The following is an 18,301-nucleotide window of genomic DNA, read 5'->3' as shown; positions in this document are numbered from 1 at the left end:
TCTATAAATGTCCAGTTTTAGGGTTTTACATAGAATTAAACCAAACAACATGAATCAAATATGCACTTTATTTATTTCCACTAAATAACAAAAATACATCAAATCAGATTGAAGCTAAGGGCATACAAAAACTGTCTAACAGCTCCCACTTGCACTTAAGTCCAATCTGGTACAAGCCAGAGTCCCATACTTTCCACGTGTTTCTCAAACACCTTCTGTGTCAGTGGTTTAGTCAATGGGTCTACCACATTATCCGCTAATGCTACCTTCTGAATCAGGACGTCCCCTCTACCAACGATCTCCCGCAGTACATGGTACTCTCTCTCGATGTGCTTTGACTTCGAGTGAGCCCGAGGCTCTTTAGCCTGGGCGATCGCTCCATTGTTGTCACACAACAATGGGATGGGAGATGTGCTGGATGGATTTGCTCCCAATTCGTGTATGAACTTCTTCATCCACATGGCTTCCTTGGCAGCTTCAGTTGCGGCAATGTACTCGGCCTTGGTTGTGGAGTCTGTAGTGGACCCCTGTTTGCTGCTTTTCTAGCAAACAGCACACGATCCTTGTTAGACAGTTTTGTATGCCCTTAGCTTCAATCTGATTTGATGTACTTTTGTTATTTAGTGGAAATAAATAAAGTGCATGTTTGATTCATGTTGTTTGGTTTAATTCTGTGTAAAACCCTAAAACTGGACATTTATAGAGACTCATGTTAGTTTTAAATGTTCACAGCCGTTGGATAAGTCTGGGGAGATTTATCCTGCCAAGGCTGATAATGGTGTGCCACCAAGTGTTGGGATGGCCTGTCTCAGCCACAAGGGTTAGACCTGAGGCACATGCAGTATGGGATTACTTGAATCCTTGAACCAGACCAGATTTCCAGTATTGCCCTGGACCTTGGAGATAGATGGGCAAAACTGGAAAGTTACACCTGACCCCTTGACTCGATTATGACATTTCACTAGGTGTTGGATCAGGCTGCCTTTGATATGCCAATCAGTGAGATCCTTAGCGGGGATCAAAACCTGGGTATGTTGTGGCAGTTTGAGAATTCATCTGAGTGGGTGATCATAGTGACAGAATCAGCCACTTTGTCGGACAAAGGGTAATGATCGGGAATGCACTCTCTCTGATGGAAACCAAACTGCCAGCAGTTGATTTCAATCGTTGGAATTTTGTTTTGCAAAATTAATATATTTATATATATATGTATGGTTTTGAATTGTTTGCAAATGGTTTTAATTCCCGGGATCCATGTGAGAGGAGAGTGCGGCACTGTTCCTAGCCGCCGAGGGAGAGGTCCTCTCTTGTCGGGCAGTGCTTGACCATTAAGGGCTGAGAGGTTAAGTGTAAGACCATTGAGGATAATACCTGATGGGCTAATCTTGCACCTGCCCACAGTCCCTGGGTTTTTATAAGATGGCTTGGCCCAGGGACCACTTAATGTAAGTGTTGGGCCCATAGGGTCCATATGATGGACTCAAGGGGTTCATTGAGTTTTTCAGTGAATTCGTCTGGGCCTTGTTTTAGAGGTTGGGCCGAACCCATGTGGCTCGTGTGTAGATCAATGCTAGGGTCCCACGCCATACAAAGAAGCCCAACTGGGCAGCAGATTGGAAAGTAATTAGACACTGAACACTTAATGGGCCAAAAGCCCATTTTTAGGTGGGCTGATATGATCACCCATCCATGGGGAGAATTTGATATTAAAGTTAGTAAAAGGATTGGGCCTTTAGCCTTATCCACTCTTAGAGACCAAATTCAAATTAGATTTGAATCTGGTAACCTCCTGATAGGATCATTAGTAAGCTAACTCTTTCTGCAGAAAGGATTAAGATTATCCCCTATCCAATTACTGATTTGGATTGGGATAACTCCTAATAAGGAGGTTTCTTAATCAAGAAGAAAGGAGGAGATTTAGAACCAAGAAAAAATCGCAAGATAGAAAATCTCCTACGAATTGAGATCAGATCTCATACTCTCCAGAAAAAGAGAAAAAGCAGTTCAGCTTTTTTTCGTTTTGAAAATCTCCTCCTGCCGCTGCCATCTGCCATTGCAAGATTAGATCTTTGCAGAAAAGAAAGTCAAGAAATCTGTTCTTGACATCAGTCTTGCAAGAAAGACTGAAAAAGATTCAGTGTTTAGTACTTCCAGAGGATTCTTGTGAAGAATCCAGTGTGTAGGACGCACCGTACTGGTTCTGTTCCATTCACAGCTGTGTCATCTTCAGCAGGAACGGATCTCGGAGCGTTCTTTGGGCGTGTACACCAAATTTGGGAGATACTGCTTCTCCGGATCAGGTATATTCCTCCCATTTATCTTTTGGTACAGATCTGGTTTGATTATGGTTCAAGTAAGATCCTTGAATATTGTATTCTAAATTTAGGGAATATGATTCCCAGTTGGGAGAAGGTAGGAAATTTTTTTGAAATTCGCCCACCAATTCCGCAACCTTTATGGCGTCCATTAGATGGATCCTACCATTCTTTCAGTGGTATCAGAGCCACAGGTTCGAATATTGAACCCAAAGAAAATCAGATCTGACTCTGCGCAGATGGATAGAAGGTGTTCTTTCTGGATTTGCGCAGATTGTTTTCTTTATTTCAAGAAACTGTTTCTTGTTAAGGGCGATTGATCTGAAATTAATTTTATTAAATCCAAAGTTTATTTAGAATTGTTATTTATTTATTTTGATTTAATGGACTGTTCGAACCTGGAGATCACAGTGCAGATTTGGCGCAGATTGTCTGCGCACCCTTTTTCTTTTTATTTATTTATATTCGGTTTGTAAATAATTTTTTTTTTATTTTAGACTGAATGTATAGGATTTGATCAAGAATGTAATTAATAGAAATAGGATTTCTGTTATTTTTCTTGATTAAAGAAGAAGGAAGAAGAAGGCGGCGCTGGAGATTTGCAGTTTGTGAAAATGCAACCCTTGTGATTAACCTCTGTTTTGCAGGTGGTGCGAACAGTCCATAGTTTGATTTGTGATTGTTTGAAATCAAAATTATTAATTTCAGATCTTTCATGAATTAATTCTTGAATTGAAAATCAGTTTTGGATCCTCTCGGACTAGATTAGACCAAAACTATTTGGACCGAATCTGGGGTTCGATAGGGACTGTTTTTCAGTCAGTATTTCTCACACTTGCTGTTCCAAATCTGATGTTCAATTACAAGGATTACTTCGGCCCACCTGTAAAGCCCAGTTTTAAAGGGTTAAAACTGCAAAAGACCCATTACTGTGAGATAAGCTGTATGGACCGAACTGCTATCTGTGATTCAGCCCATACACCTAGTAGTCATTAATTGTTAATGACTTAGATTTTAAATGGGCTGTTCAATGGGCTTTACAGCAATTAATTGATTGGATCAATTCCTCCTTTACATGTGATGTTTGGATGTTTGATGTGCTGCGAGCATGGGCCATAAGTACTTGGCCCATGAAGACTCGTTAGTGGCTATTGCGCACACCATGGCTAAAAGGGATGCGTGCGGAACCGTGAAAAGGGATGCGTACGGAACCCGTAGCCGATTAAGGCCCACCAGAAATCTGACTTTATGAAAGTCAGTGGGAGCCACTCTGGTTTGACCTAAATTAAAACTAGGGCATTTTTGTTCCCTCTAGCAAATATGAATGCATGTGATAGGGAGACCCATATGATGGACTCTCTAAAGGCCTTCCGTCATTAGCACAATGATGGGTCCTTCAGTAATGAGGAAACGCACCATAAAATTGGGCTATCCATTTGTTGTTGGATCTATTAGAGTGTTTCATAAGATGATAGGGGCGTCATAGACCGATGTGGGAGGGGCTTCACCAGAAAATGGGAACTCTCTCACGGTACCTTGGCGTAACCTGAATATGATGGGTAAGCACTCACTGGACAGAAAGGTTTACCTGAAAATGGCTCTGAACCTTGTCTGACAGAGGCCAAAGGGAAACTCATTTGATGAGTGGATATGATCCGTCACAGAAAGGTGGTGAGGTTATGCAGCTGAAACAGTCGGCTTCACGCACCCCATGTGATTTCCCACATTTCCAGAGACATTTCGTCGTCTCCGTCACTGAGAAAGGAGGGAAATCTCAGAGATGAACAAATGGGAATGGAACATAGATTAAAAGCCATATCTATGTAGGTAACATGAATCAAACTAAGGTTGTGGACTAATGATTTTGCTATTTTATCAAAAAATGGCAAACGCTCAATTTGCAAAGCTTCTAGACGATAACAAGCTAAAGGGACCAAACTATGCTGACTGGTACAGAAATCTTATGCTGGTCCTAACTTCCGAAAAGTTAGACAAGGTAGTGAAAAATCCTGCCCCGGAATGTCTGGGTGATAGGGCTTCTTAGGCCCGTAGAAGGGACTACCAAGAGTGGGAGGATAAGAACTCCCTAGCCCGCTGCTTTGTCGTTGCCTCATTAGACAACTCAATACAGAGGCAGTTCGATCAGATCGAACTAGCCAAGGACATATTGGACAGTCTAAGAACAATGTATGAAGAGCAGAACCGTTCTACTCGACAGAAGGTCCTGAAATTGTTCATGACCGCACAGATGACCAAAGGGCAGAAAGTTAATGACCATTGTCTTCGGATGATGGGTTACATTAACAAACTTGAAGCTCTTGGATCCGGGCTAGATCTTGGCACACAAGTGGATGCCATCCTCAATTCTTTGCCCTCTTCCTTCAATGCGTTCATAATGAACTACAATATGAATAAGCTGAATGTCAGCGTCCAAGAACTCAGCAATATGTTGTAGAGAGCCGAGGATCTACTCAAGAAGGATGAGCCTGTAGTTATGCTTGTTGAAGCTAACAAATCGAGCAAGAAAAAGAGAAAGGCAAAGAAGCCTCAGAAGAAGGCTGCCAATCCTAAGAAGCAGAAGAAGAACAAGGCATCTGATGTCTGTCACTTCTGCAAGCAGACCGGCCACTGGAAGAGGAATTGTCCTGCCTACCAGGAATCTAAGAAAGGTAACATCGAAACTTGTGTCATAGAAACTAACATGTTAGTTACTTTTGTGTCCTGGTGTGTTGACTCCGGGGCTTCAACTCATGCGTGTAACTCACTGCAGGGGTTCAAAGTTAGCAGAAGGTTGAGTGAAGGTGAAGTGACACTATTCTTGGGAACAACTGCAAGTGTTGCAGCAGCAGAAATAGGAACCGTAGAATTAGTTTTTAAAAAAGGAATACTTGTACTTAATGATTGTCTTTATGTACAGAACTTGAGAAGAAATTTAATTTCGGTTTCAAAACTGTGTGCTGATGGATATACTGTTTATTTTAGTAATGTGATTACTGTTAAACGGAATAATAAATTCATCGCATGCGGGGAACAAGAGAACGATCTCTATGTTCTACATCCTTCTCTAGAAACTAACTTAGCCGAAACTACGTCGGTCAAAATTCCCAAGAAAAGGAATCGTGATACAATAAGTCCCACGTGCCTCTGGCATTACCGACTTGGCCATATCGGTATTGACCGAATCACAAGGTTGGTAAAGGATGGTCCTTTGGATTTTCTAACTGTAGAAAATCTTCCCACTTGTGAACCTTGCCTTCAAGGTAAGATGTCTAAGCGGCCATTTGACGGTAAGCCTGAAAGATATGAAGGCATACTTGACCTAATACATACTGATGTATGTGGTCCCCTGAGTGTTAGGACACGGAATCAACACGTGTACTTCATCACCTTTACAGATGATTTTTCACGATATGGTTACGTGTACCTAATGAGACATAAGTCTGAATCATTTGAAAAGTTCAAAGAGTTCAGACAGGAAGTCGAGAAACAGTTAGGGAGAGAAATTAAGGCCCTTCGATCAGATCGAGGTGGCGAGTATCTCTCTGACGAATTCAGGGACTACTTAAGGGCCAATGGGATAGTGTCACAATTAGCTCCTCCTGCTACACCTCAACTCAATGGTGTTTCAGAGAGGAGGAATAGGACCTTGTTAGACATGGTCCGGTCACTTCTCGTATGCTCACAATTACCCACATCCTTTTGGGGATACGCATTAGAGACTGCTATCTACGAGCTGAATCGGGTTCCAACTAAATCAGTTCCGAAAACTCCATATGAACTTTGAACCGGAAGGAAGCCAAGTGTAAGACACTTGAAGATTTAGGGTTGTCCTGCACATGTTAAAAGAACAAGTGCGGACAAGTTGGAATCTAAAACTAGTCGTTGCCTGTTTATAGGCTACCCAAAGGATTCGGTGGGTTATCTATTCTATGACCCGAGTGAGCAGAAAGTGTTCTGCAGTCGAAACGCCCAGTTCTTAGAATCCGATTACATCCTGGACACCCATCGTCAGGAAATAGTTCTTGATGAGGAGAGCTCAGGAGCAGTGGGAGATGTCCCACAAATTCCAGGTAATTACCAACCTAGAAGAACCACCCGGGTATCCAGACCACCAGTCCGATATGGTTATGACCAGGATAGTTACCTGGTGGAAACCTTGACTAGTGAAGAGGATCCCGTGACTTACACGGAAGCTATGTTAGACATAGGCTCCCAGAAGTGGGTGGAGGCCATGAGGGCTGAAATGGACTCAATGGAGACCAATGGAGTCTGGACTCTAGTGGATCCGCCCCCCGGGGTAAAAGCAATTGGTTGCAAATGGATCTACAAGAGGAAGAAGGGCCCCGATTGCAGGATTGAGACCTTTAAAACTCGCTTGGTGGCGAAAGGGTATACTCAGAAAGAAGGCATCGACTATGAGGAAACTTTTTCACCCGTGGCCATGCTTAAATCCATTAGGATCCTGCTAGCTGTAGCAGCGTACCATGACTATGAGATTTGGCAAATGGATGTCAAAACCGCGTTCCTGAATGGAGATCTTAATAGATCCATATATGGACTTAAGTAGGCTTCTTGGATTTGGAACATCCATTTTGATTCTGCAGTCAAAACGTTTGACTTTGAGCAGAATCCGGATGAGCCCTGTGTTTACAAGAAGTCCAGTGGGGATAAGATCACCTTTTTGGTGTTGTACGTGGACGACATCCTACTCATTGGGAATGATATAGGAATGTTGACTTCGGTCAAGGTATGGCTATCACAGCAGTTCTCCATGAAAGATCTTGGAGAAGCTTCATACATACTGGGTCTTCGACTCTATAGAGATAGATCGAAGCGGATAATTTGATTATCCCAGGCTGCTTATATTGACCAAATTGTCAAGAGGTACAGCATGGAGAACTCCAAGAAAGGAAACGTTCCTTTCAGGCACGGAGTCACTTTCTCCAAGAAGATGTCTCCCAAGACTTCTGAGGAGATTGAGAGCATGAGAGACGTTCCCTATGCCTCAGCCGTAGGGAGCATCATGTATGCCATGCTGTGCACTCGCCCTGACATTGCTCAGGCGGTGAGTGTGGTAAGCAGATTCCAGGCAAACCCAGGGCAGGAGCATTGGACTGCTGTGAAGAACATACTCAAATACCTTCGAAGGACAAAAGAGTTTTGTCTGGTATTCGATGGTAGTTCACTGCAAGTGCTAGGGTATAATGATGCCAATTTTCATTCGGATCCAGATGATAGAAAGTCTACATCTGGGTATGTTTTCACAATAGGATCGTGTGCTGTTTGCTGGAAAAGTAGCAAACAGGGGTCCACTGCAGACTCCATAACCGAGGCCAAGTACATTGCCGCAAGTGAAGCTGCCAAGGAAGCCGTGTGGATGAAGAAGTTCATACACGAATTGGGAGCGATTCCATCTAGCACATCTCCCATCCCGTTGTTGTGTGACAACAATGGAGTGATCGCCCAGGCTAAAGAGCCTCGGGCTCACTCGAAGTCAAAAAACATCGAGAGAAAGTACCATGTACTATGGGAGATCGTTGGTAGAGGGGACGTCCTGATTCAGAAGGTAGCATCAGCGGATAATGTGGCAGACCCATTGAATAAGCCACTGACACAGAAGGTGTTTGAGAAACACGTGGAAAGTATGGGACTCCGGCTTGTACCAAATTGGACCTATGTGCAAGTGGGAGCTGTTAGATAGTTTTGTATGCCCTTAGCTTCAATCTGATTTGATGTACTTTTGTTATTTAGTGGAAATAAATAAAATAAATGTTTGATTCATGTTGTTTGGTTTAATTCTGTGTAAAACCCTAAAACTGGACATTTATAGAGACTCATGTTAGTTTTAAATGTTCACAGCCATTGGATAAGTCTGGGGAGATTTCACCTGCCAAGGCTGATACTGGTGTGCCACCAAGTGTTGGGATGGCCTGTCTCAGCCACCAGTGTAAGACCCGAGGCACATGCAGTATGGGATTACTTGAATCCTTGAACTGGACCAGATTTCCAGTATTGCCCTGGACCTTGGAGATAGATGGGCAAAACTGGAAAGTTACACCTGACCCCTAGACTCGATTATGACATTTCACTAGGTGTTGGATCAGGCTGCCTTTGATATGCCAATCAGTGAGATCCTTAGCAGGGATCAAAACCTGGGTATGTTGGGGCAGTTTGAGAATTCATATAAGTGGGTGATCATAGTGACAGAATCATCCATTTTGTCGGACAAAGGGTAATGATCGGGAATGCACTCTCTCTGATGGAAACCAAACTGCCGGCAGTTGATTTCAATCATTGGAATTTTGTTTTGCAAAATTAATATATTTATATATATATGTACGGTTTCGAATTGTTTGCAAATAGTTTTAATTCCCGGGATCCATGTGAGAGGAGAGTGCGGCACTGTTCCTTGCAGCCGAGGGAGAGGTCCTCTCTTGTCGGGCAGTGCTTGATCATTAAGGGCTGAGAGGTTAAGTGTAAGACCATTGAGGATAATACCTGATGGGCTAATCTTGCACCTGCCCACAATCCCTGGGTTTTTATATGATGGCTTGGCCTAGGGACCACTTAATGTAAGTGTTGGGCCCATAGGGTCCATATGATGGACTCAAGGGGTTCATTGAGTTTTTCAGTGAATTCGGCTGGGCCTTGTTTTAGAGGTTGGGCCGAACCCATGTGGCTGGTGTGTAGATCAATGCTTGGGTCCCACGCCATACAAAGAAGCCCAACTGGGCAGCAGATTGGAAAGTAATTAGACACTGAACACTTAATGGGCCAAAAGCCCATTTCGAGGTGGGCTGATATGATCACCCATCCATGGGGCGAATTTGAGATTAAAGTTAGTAAAAGGATTGGGCCTTTAGCCTTATCCACTCTTAGAGGCCAAATTCAAATTTGATTTGAATCTGGTAACCTCCTGATAAGGTCAGGAGTAAGCTAACTCTATCTGCAGAAAGGATTAAGATTATCCCCTATCCAAATACTGATTTGGATTGGGATAACTCCTAATAAGGAGGTTTCTTAATCAAGAAGAAAGGAGGAGATTTAGAACCAAGAAAAAATCACAAGATAGAAAATCTCCTGCGAAATGAGATCAGATCTCATACTCTCCAGAAAAAGAGAAAAAGCAGTTCAGCTTTTTTTCATTTTGAAGATCTCCTCCTGCCGCCGCCATCTGCCATTGCAAGATTAGATCTTTGCAAAAAAAGAAAGTCAAGAAATCTGTTCTTGACATCAGTCTTGCAAAAAAGATTGAAAAAGATTCAGTGTTTAGTACTTCCAGAGGATTCTTGTGAAGGATCCAGTGTGTAGGATGCACCCTACTGGTTCTGTTCCATTCATAGCTGTGTCATCTTCAGCAGGAACGGATTTTGGAGCATTCTTTGGGCGTGAACACCAACTTTGGGAGATACTGCTTCTCCGGATCAGGTATATTCCTCCCATTTATCTTTTGGTACAGATCTGGTTTGATTATGGTTCAAGTAGGATCCTTGAATATTGTATTCTAAATTTAGGGAATATGATTCCCAGTTGGGAGAAGGTAGGAAATTTTTTTGAAATTCGCCCACCCATTCCGCAACCTTTATGGTGTCCATTAGATGGATCCTACCATTCTTTCAATCCTATCATGAAAACATACCCAGATGTAGACTTTCTTTCATCTGGATCCGACTGGAAATCGGCAACGGTATACCCTAGAACTTGCAGTGAACTACCATCGAATACCAGACAAAACTCTTTTGTCCTTCGAAGGTATTTGAGTATGTTCTTCACAGTAGTCCAATGCTCCTGCCCTGAGTTTTCCTGGAATTTGCTTACCACACTCACCGCCTGAGCAATGTCCGGGCGAGTGCACAGCATGGCATACATGATGCTCCCTACGGCTGAGGCATAGGGAACATCTCTCATGTTCTGAATCTCCTCAGAAGTCTTGGGAGACATCTTCTTGGAGAGAGTGACTCCGTGCCTGAAAGGAACGTTTCCTTTCTTGGAGTTCTCCATGCTATACCTTTTGACAATTTTGTCAATATAAGCAGCCTGGGATAATCCAATTATCCGCTTCGATCTATCTCTATAGAGTCGAAGACCCAGTATGTATGAAGCTTCTCCAAGATCTTTCATGGAGAACTGCTGTGATAGCCATATAACGGGTTTGTCGAAGCCCTCAAAATTAGTACTAGTCCCACAATAAAATATTTGCAGTAAAAGTGGTTCTAAGTCGAATCCCACAGGGAGCAAATCAATAATCTCTTAGCCGAATGGGTAAAGTAATTGTGTGGGAAAATTAAATAACTAAAATTAAAAGAATATCAAACTAAACAAACAAGAGAAAATCAGTCTTACCGAATTCTGGTTCAAGTGTTCGGGTTGAATCGATTGGCCATCGATCCTAAGTACAATTTAGCATTCTTGCAATTCAAGCATTTAACCTTAGATTTATTAGGATAGCCATAATAAACCTTGTGTTTTCCTAATTCAGTTGACCAAACCCAGCATTCTATCAACACTTATCACCACTCAACTGGGTACGATAGCGTTCCATGTTAAACAGTGATAGCATTAAGATTTGTGAAAACAGTTAAACCAAAATAACAATAATTGAGATAGCTGGAATTACTGAATTTTGTTCCATCAATTCTTTTAGGTTGAACCATGTTAAAACATTGGTCAAAGGCTATCACGAACAATTGACCCAGAAAGATAACAACCTAATTGCTACTTGTACCATTATTCGTGACAATTACGGATCACCGAAATCATGGATAGCAGTAGGAAAATCAACATTAATTCAGTTTGTCAGACTAATTAACATTAGCATCCAATAAAAATGTGCACAAGAACCAATGAATACTTGAATTAAAAAGCAAGAAAATAAATTAACTACAGAACCTCACAATGACACAATCGAACCTCTCCCCTTGAACCAGAAAAAGAAGCTTAGCTGCTCATGATCTGTGCAATCTCCATGCTTTGCTTCTCCATGGCTGAACTGATCTTCTTGAGTTGCTTGATGCTTGATTGCTGGATGATTGAGTGATTACTAGATCTGGTTCGCCCCCCTCTTTATATAGCCAAAGGAGAGGGCTGTTTTCCAACTCCTTCTAAGAGATCATCTTATCCTTAGGGAGTTTTGATCTTATCTTGAACTAATCCTATCCTATCTCTTATCTAATGCTCTAATCTCAATCTTCTTATCTCTCTAGGATTACATTCAAGAATTTAGATCTGATAAAACTCTCTCCTTGGAGATTACATTCGAAATTCAGACTCTTAACTCTTGAATTCGAGTTGGGCTGCTTCAGCTACTTCTGCGAGTTGGGCTAAAGTTGTGAAATGGGCCTGGCTGCGAACTTGCTCCGACTTTGGACTCATTTTCGTTCTCAATGCGGGCTTGTGGGCCTTCCTTTCGTCTTTCTAATGCTTTTGAATTGTCCAATTTGGTATCCGGAATTGAGAGTTAGGCCCAGATTACTGATTGTCGCCGAAACTGTGCAAAATCACCCGATTTGTCCTATTTTCTTCCAATTGCCTTCTTTATTGCCCTAAATCGAAATACAAGAGTAATGAGTTCATTTAAGTGATAAATAAATATAAAAGAGTGAATATTAGAGGATAAAAATAGGGTTCATTTTGGTCTCATCACCATACCTTGACCGAAGCCAACATTCCTACATCATTCCCAATAATCGGATTCTAAGAATTGGGCGTTTCGACTGCAGAACACTTTCTGCTCACTCGGGTCAGAGAATAGATAACCCACTGAATCCTTTGGGTAGCCTATAAACAAGCAATGACTGATTTTAGATTCCAACTTGTCCGCACTTGTTCTTTTAACATGTGCAGGACAACCCCAAATCTTCAAGTGTCTTACACTTGGCTTCCTTCCGGTCCAAAGTTCATATGGAGTTTTCAGAACTGATTTGGTTGGAACCCGATTCAACACGTAGATAGCAGTATCTAATGCGTATCCCCAAAAGGATGTGGGTAATTGTGAGTGTACAAGAAGTGACCGGACCATGTCCAACAAGGTCCTATTCCTCCTCTCAGAAACACCGTTGAGTTGAGGTGTAGCAGGAGGAGCTAGTTGTGACAATATCCCATTGTCCCTTAAGTAGTCGTTGAATTCGTCAGAGAGATACTCGCCACCTCGATCTGATCGAAGGGCCTTAATTTCTCTCCCTAACTGTTTCTCGACTTCCTGTCTGAACTCTTTGAACTTTTCAAATGATTCAGACTTATGTCTCATTAGGTACACGTGACCATTTCGTGAAAAATCATCTGTAAAGGTGATGAAGTACATCATTCCCAATGAGTAGGATATCGCCCACGTACAACACCAAAAAGGTGATCTTATCCCCACTGGACTTCCTGTAAACACAGGGTTCATCCGGATTCTGCTCAAAGTCAAACGTTTTGATTGCAGAATCAAAATGGATGATCCAACTCCTAGGAGCCTACTTAAGTCCATATATGGATCTATTAAGTTTACATACCATGTGTTCCTGACCAGCAGCAATGAAGCCTTGCGGCTGCTGCATGTAGATATCTTCACTAAGATCTCCATTCAGGAACGCGGTTTTGACATCCATTTGCCAAATCTCATAGTCATGGTACGCTGCTACTGCTAGCAGGATCCTAATGGATTTAAGCATGGCCACGGGCGAAAAGGTTTCCTCATAGTCGATGCCTTCTTTTTGAGTATACCCTTTCGCCACCAAACGAACTTTAAAGGTCTCAATCCTGCCATCGGGGCCCTTCTTCCTCTTGTAGATCCATTTGCAACCAATTGCTTTTATCCCAGAGGGTGGATCCACTAGAGTCCAGACTCCATTGGTCTCCATTGAGTTCATTTCAGCTCTCATGGCCTCCACCCACTTCTGGGAGTCTATGTCTAACATAGCTTCCGCGTAAGTCACGGGATCCTCTTCACTAGTCAAGGTTACCACCCGGTAACTATCCTGGTCATAACCATATCAGACTGGTGGTCTGGATACCCGGGTGGTTCTTCTAGGTTGGTCATTACCAGGAATTTGTGGGACATCTCCCACTGCTCCTGAGCTCTCCTCATCAAGAACTATTTCCTGACGATGGGTGTCCAGGATGTAATCGGATTCTAAGAATTGGGCGTTTCGACTGCAGAACACTTTCTGCTCACTCGGGTCATAGAATAGATAACCCACTGAATCCTTTGGGTAGCCTATAAACAGGCAACGGCTGGTTTTAGATTCCAACTTGTCCGCACTTGTTCTTTTAACATGTGCAGGACAACCCCAAATCTTCAAGTGTCTTACACTTGGCTTCCTTCCGGTCCAAAGTTCATATGGAGTTTTCAGAACTGATTTGGTTGGAACCCGATTCAACACGTAGATAGCAGTCTCGAATGCGTATCCCCAAAAGGATGTGGGTAATTGTGAGCATACAAGAAGTGACCGGACCATGTCCAACAAGGTCCTATTCCTCCTCTTAGAAACACCGTTGAGTTGAGGTGTAGCAGGAGGAGCTAGTTGTGTCACTATCCCATTGTCCCTTAAGTAGTCCCTGAATTCGTCAGAGAGATACTCGCCACCTCGATCTGATCGAAGGGCCTTAATTTCTCTCCCTAACTGTTTCTCGACTTCCTGTCTGAACTCTTTGAACTTTTCAAATGATTCAGACTTATGTCTCATTAGGTACACGTGACCATTTCGTGAAAAATCATCTATAAAGGTGACGAAGTACACGTCTTGATTCCGTGTCCTAACACTCAGGGGACCACATACATCAGTATGTATCAGGTCAAGTGTGCCTTCAGATCTTTCAGGCTTACTGTCAAATGGCTGCTTAGACATCTTACCTTGAAGGTAAGGTTCACAAGTGGGAAGATTTTCTACGGTTAGAAAATCCAAAGGACCATCCTTTACCAGCCTTGTGATTCGGTCAATACCGATATGACCAAGTCGGTAATGCCAGAGGCACGTGGGACTTACTGTATCACGATTCCTTTTCTTGGGATTTTCGACCGACGTAGTTTCGGTTAAATCAGTTTCCAGAGAAGGATGCAAAACATAGAGACCGTTCTCTAGTTCCCCGCATGCGATGAATTTATTATTCCGTTTAACTGTAATCATATTACTAAAATAAACAGTATATCCATCAGCACACAATTTTGAAACAGAAATTAAATTTCTTCTCAAGTGTTAGACAGTTTTTGTATGCCCTTAGCTTCAATCTGATTTGATGTACTTTTGTTATTTAGTAGAAATAAATAAAGTGCATTTTTTATTCATGTTGTTTGGTTTAATTCTGTGTAAAACCCTAAAACTGGACATTTATAGAGATTCATTTTAGTTTTAAATGTTCACAGCCGTTGGATAAGTCTGGGGAGATTTATCCTGCCAAGGCTGATGTTGGTGTGCCACCAAGTGTTGGGATGGCCTGTCTCAGCCATCAGGGTAAGACCCGAGGCACATGCAGTATGGGATTACTTGAATCCTTGAACCGGACCAGATTTCCAGTATTGCCCTGGACCTTGGAGATAGATGGGAAAAACTGGAAAGTTACACCTGACCCCTAGACTCGATTATGACATTTCACTAGGTGTTGGATCAGGCTGCCTTTGATATGCCAATCAGTGAGATCCTTAGCGGGGATCAAAACCTGGGTATGTTGGGGCAGTTTGAGAATTCATCTCAGTGGGTGATCATAGTGACAGAATCAGCCACTTTATCAGACAAAGGGTGATGATCGAGAATGCACTCTCTCTGATGGAAACCAAACTGCCGGCAGTTGATTTCAATCGTTGGAATTTTGTTTTGCAAAATTAATATATTTATATATATATGTACGGTTTCAAATTGTTTGCAAATGGTTTTAATTCCCGGGATCCATGTGAGAGGAGAGTGCGGCACTGTTCCTTGCAGCCGAGGGAGAGGTCCTCTTTTGTCGGACAGTGCTTGATCATTAAGGGCTAAGAGGTTAAGTGTAAGACCATTGAGGATAATACCTGATGGGCTAATCTTGCACCTGCCCACAGTCCCTGGGTTTTTATAAGATGGCTTGGCCGAGGGACCACTTAATGTAAGTGTTGGGCCCATAGGGTCCATATGATGGAATCAAGGGGTTCATTGAGTTTTTCAGTGAATTCGGCTGGGCCTTGTATTAAAGGCTGAGCCAAACCCATGTGGCTAGTGTGTAGATCAATGCTAGGGTCCCACGCCATACAAAGAAGCCCAACTGGGCAGCAGATTGGAAAGTAATTACACACTGAACACTTAATAGGCCAGAAGCCCATTTCGAGGTGGGCTGATATGATCACCCATCCTTGGGGCGAATCTGAGATTAATGTTTGTAAAAGGATTAGGCCTTTAGCCTTATCCACTCTTGGAGACCTTTAAATCAGTATTTGGATAGGGGATAAGCTAACTTTATCTGCAGATAGGATTAAGATTATCCCCTATCCAAATACTGATTTGGATTGGGATAACTCGTAATTAGGAGGATTCTTAATCAAGAAGAAAGGAGGAGAAACCCTAACCAAGAAAGAGAAATATCAGATTTTGATCCACTTTGAAGAGATATAGGATATCTCCTGCGAATTGAGATAGGATCTAATTCACACTGCAGAAAAGGAAGAAGAAGCAGTTCAGCCCTTTTTCGCCCTTGGAGTTTGACGGGTTTGTCGAAGCCCTCAAAATTAGTACTAGTCCCACAATAAAATGTTTGTAGTAAAAGTGGTTATAGGTCAAATCCCACAGGGAGCAAATCAATAATCTCTTAGCCGAATGGGTAAAGTAATTGTGTGGATAAATTAAATAACTAAAATTAAAAGAATAACAAACTAAACAAACAAGAGAAAATCAGTCTTACCGAATTCTGGTTCAAGGGTTCGGGTTAAATCGATTGGCCATCGATCCTAAGTACAATTCAGCATTCTTGCAATTCAAGCATTTAACCTTAGATTTATTAGGATAGCCATAATAAATCTTGTGTTTTCCTAATTCAGTTGACCAAACCCAGCATTCGATCAACACTTATCACCACTCAACTGGGTACGATAGCGTTCCATGTTAAACAATGATAGCATTAAGATTTGTGAAAACAGTTAAACCAAAATAACAATAATTGAGATAGTTGCAATTACTGAATTTTGTTCCATCGATTCTTTTAGGTTGAACCATGTTAAAATATTGGTCAAAGGCTGTCACGAACAATTGACCCAAAAAGATATCAACCTAATTGCTATTTGTACCATTATTTGTGACAATTACGGATCACCGAAATCATGGATAGCAGTAGGAAAATCAACATTAATTCAGTTTGTCAGACTAATTAACATTAACATCCAATAAAAATGTGCACAAGAACCAATGAATACTTGAATTAAAAAGAAAGAAAATAAAGTAACTACAGAACCTCACAATGGCACAATCGAACCTCCCCCCTTGAACCAGAAAAAGAAGCTTAGCTACTCAAGATCTGCGCAATCTCCATGCTTTGCTTCTCCATAGCCGAACTGCCTTCTTGCTTTTTTTTTCACAAGAATCACAGGGTTTCACCGCCTGATCCATGAATTCATTGATCGTGGTCTCTATATGCCTAACACAGCAAGTTCTAGAATAATCAGCCCATGTTTGACAGATAATTATGTGAAAATCAATCAAACCCTTTTGCATCTTGCCTATTGATCGATTAAAATCATGAGGTACCATATGCAGCCAAGAAAGATTCAGTTAGTCATGCTTGCATCCTATCTTATCTATTCAGCCTAAGCACATGATTCCTGATAAGTTGAAATCGTTCAAGGATAAGTTCTTAGGGAGCAGAAATTTCAAGAAGGTAAGGTATCTCAAATTTCCATCAGATTTCCTTAATCCCCCCACACTTAAGTTATACATTGTCCCCAATGTATGTGATTATGCATAAAGTAGAAGGATTTGGGGGTACTTCCCTATTTGTCTTGTTGGGTTCCTGCTAAACACAAAAATCAAAACCAAACAAAATAACAAAATTAACTAAACACAATGGGTTGCCTCCCACAAGCGCAATTGTTTAACGTCGTTATGCTCGACGTCCTCTTTTTTTTTCCTTAATCCAATAAATACCGTGGAATGTCCAACGAGATGTCTACCGTAGAGGGGACATTTGCATCCTCATGGAACATCTTCAATCGATGTCCATTCACCTTGAAGATCTTACCTGTGTCGAGACTTTTGATATCTACTGCACCATAGGGAAAAACATTAGTCACAGTAAATGGTCCCATCCACCTGGAACGCAGCTTACCTGGCATGAGTTGAAGTCGAGAATTATACAATAAGACTTTTTGTCCAATTTTAAATTGTTTTCTTAAGAGTGCATTGTCATGGAATGATTTGGTCTTTTCTTTGTAGATTCTTGAATTCTCATATGCCTCTAACCTCAACTCTTCCAGCTCTTGCAACTGGAGCTTCCTTTCCTTCCCTGCTTCTTCCATATTCATGTTGCATTGCTTGATTGCCCAATAGGCCCTATGTTCAATTTCCACCGGCAAGTGGCAAGATTTGCCAAAAATTAACCTGTAAGGGGACATACCTATTGGGGTCTTGTAAGCTGTCCGATATGCCCAGAGAGCATCATCTAGACGTAGGTTCCAATCCTTCCTTCCTGGATTCACGGTCTTTTCCAAGATGGACTTTACCTCTCTATTGGAAATTTCAGCTTGCCTGTTAGTCTGGGGATGATAAGCAGTGGCAATTCGGTGATGCACCCCATATCTTCTCAACAAGGCTTCAACTGTTCTATTGCAAAAATGGGTCCTTTGATCGCTTATGATGGCTCGAGGAATGCCAAACCTACTGAAAATGTTAGACTTTATAAACCCTACAACACATTTAGAATCATCAGTTTTGGTGGCTTTGGCTTCCACCCATTTTGAGACATAATCGACTGCCAAAAGTATGTAAGAAAAACCACAAGATGGGGGAAAGGGTCCCATGAAATCAATGCCCCAAACATCAAATATTTCACAT

This window comes from Nelumbo lutea, chromosome 7, assembly GCF_056320005.1.
Source record: "Nelumbo lutea isolate HS-2025 chromosome 7, American lotus-T2T, whole genome shotgun sequence".
NCBI lineage: Eukaryota > Viridiplantae > Streptophyta > Magnoliopsida > Proteales > Nelumbonaceae > Nelumbo > Nelumbo lutea.
The sequence above is the reverse complement of the archived record's forward strand: the minus strand, read 5'-3'. Positions refer to the sequence as shown.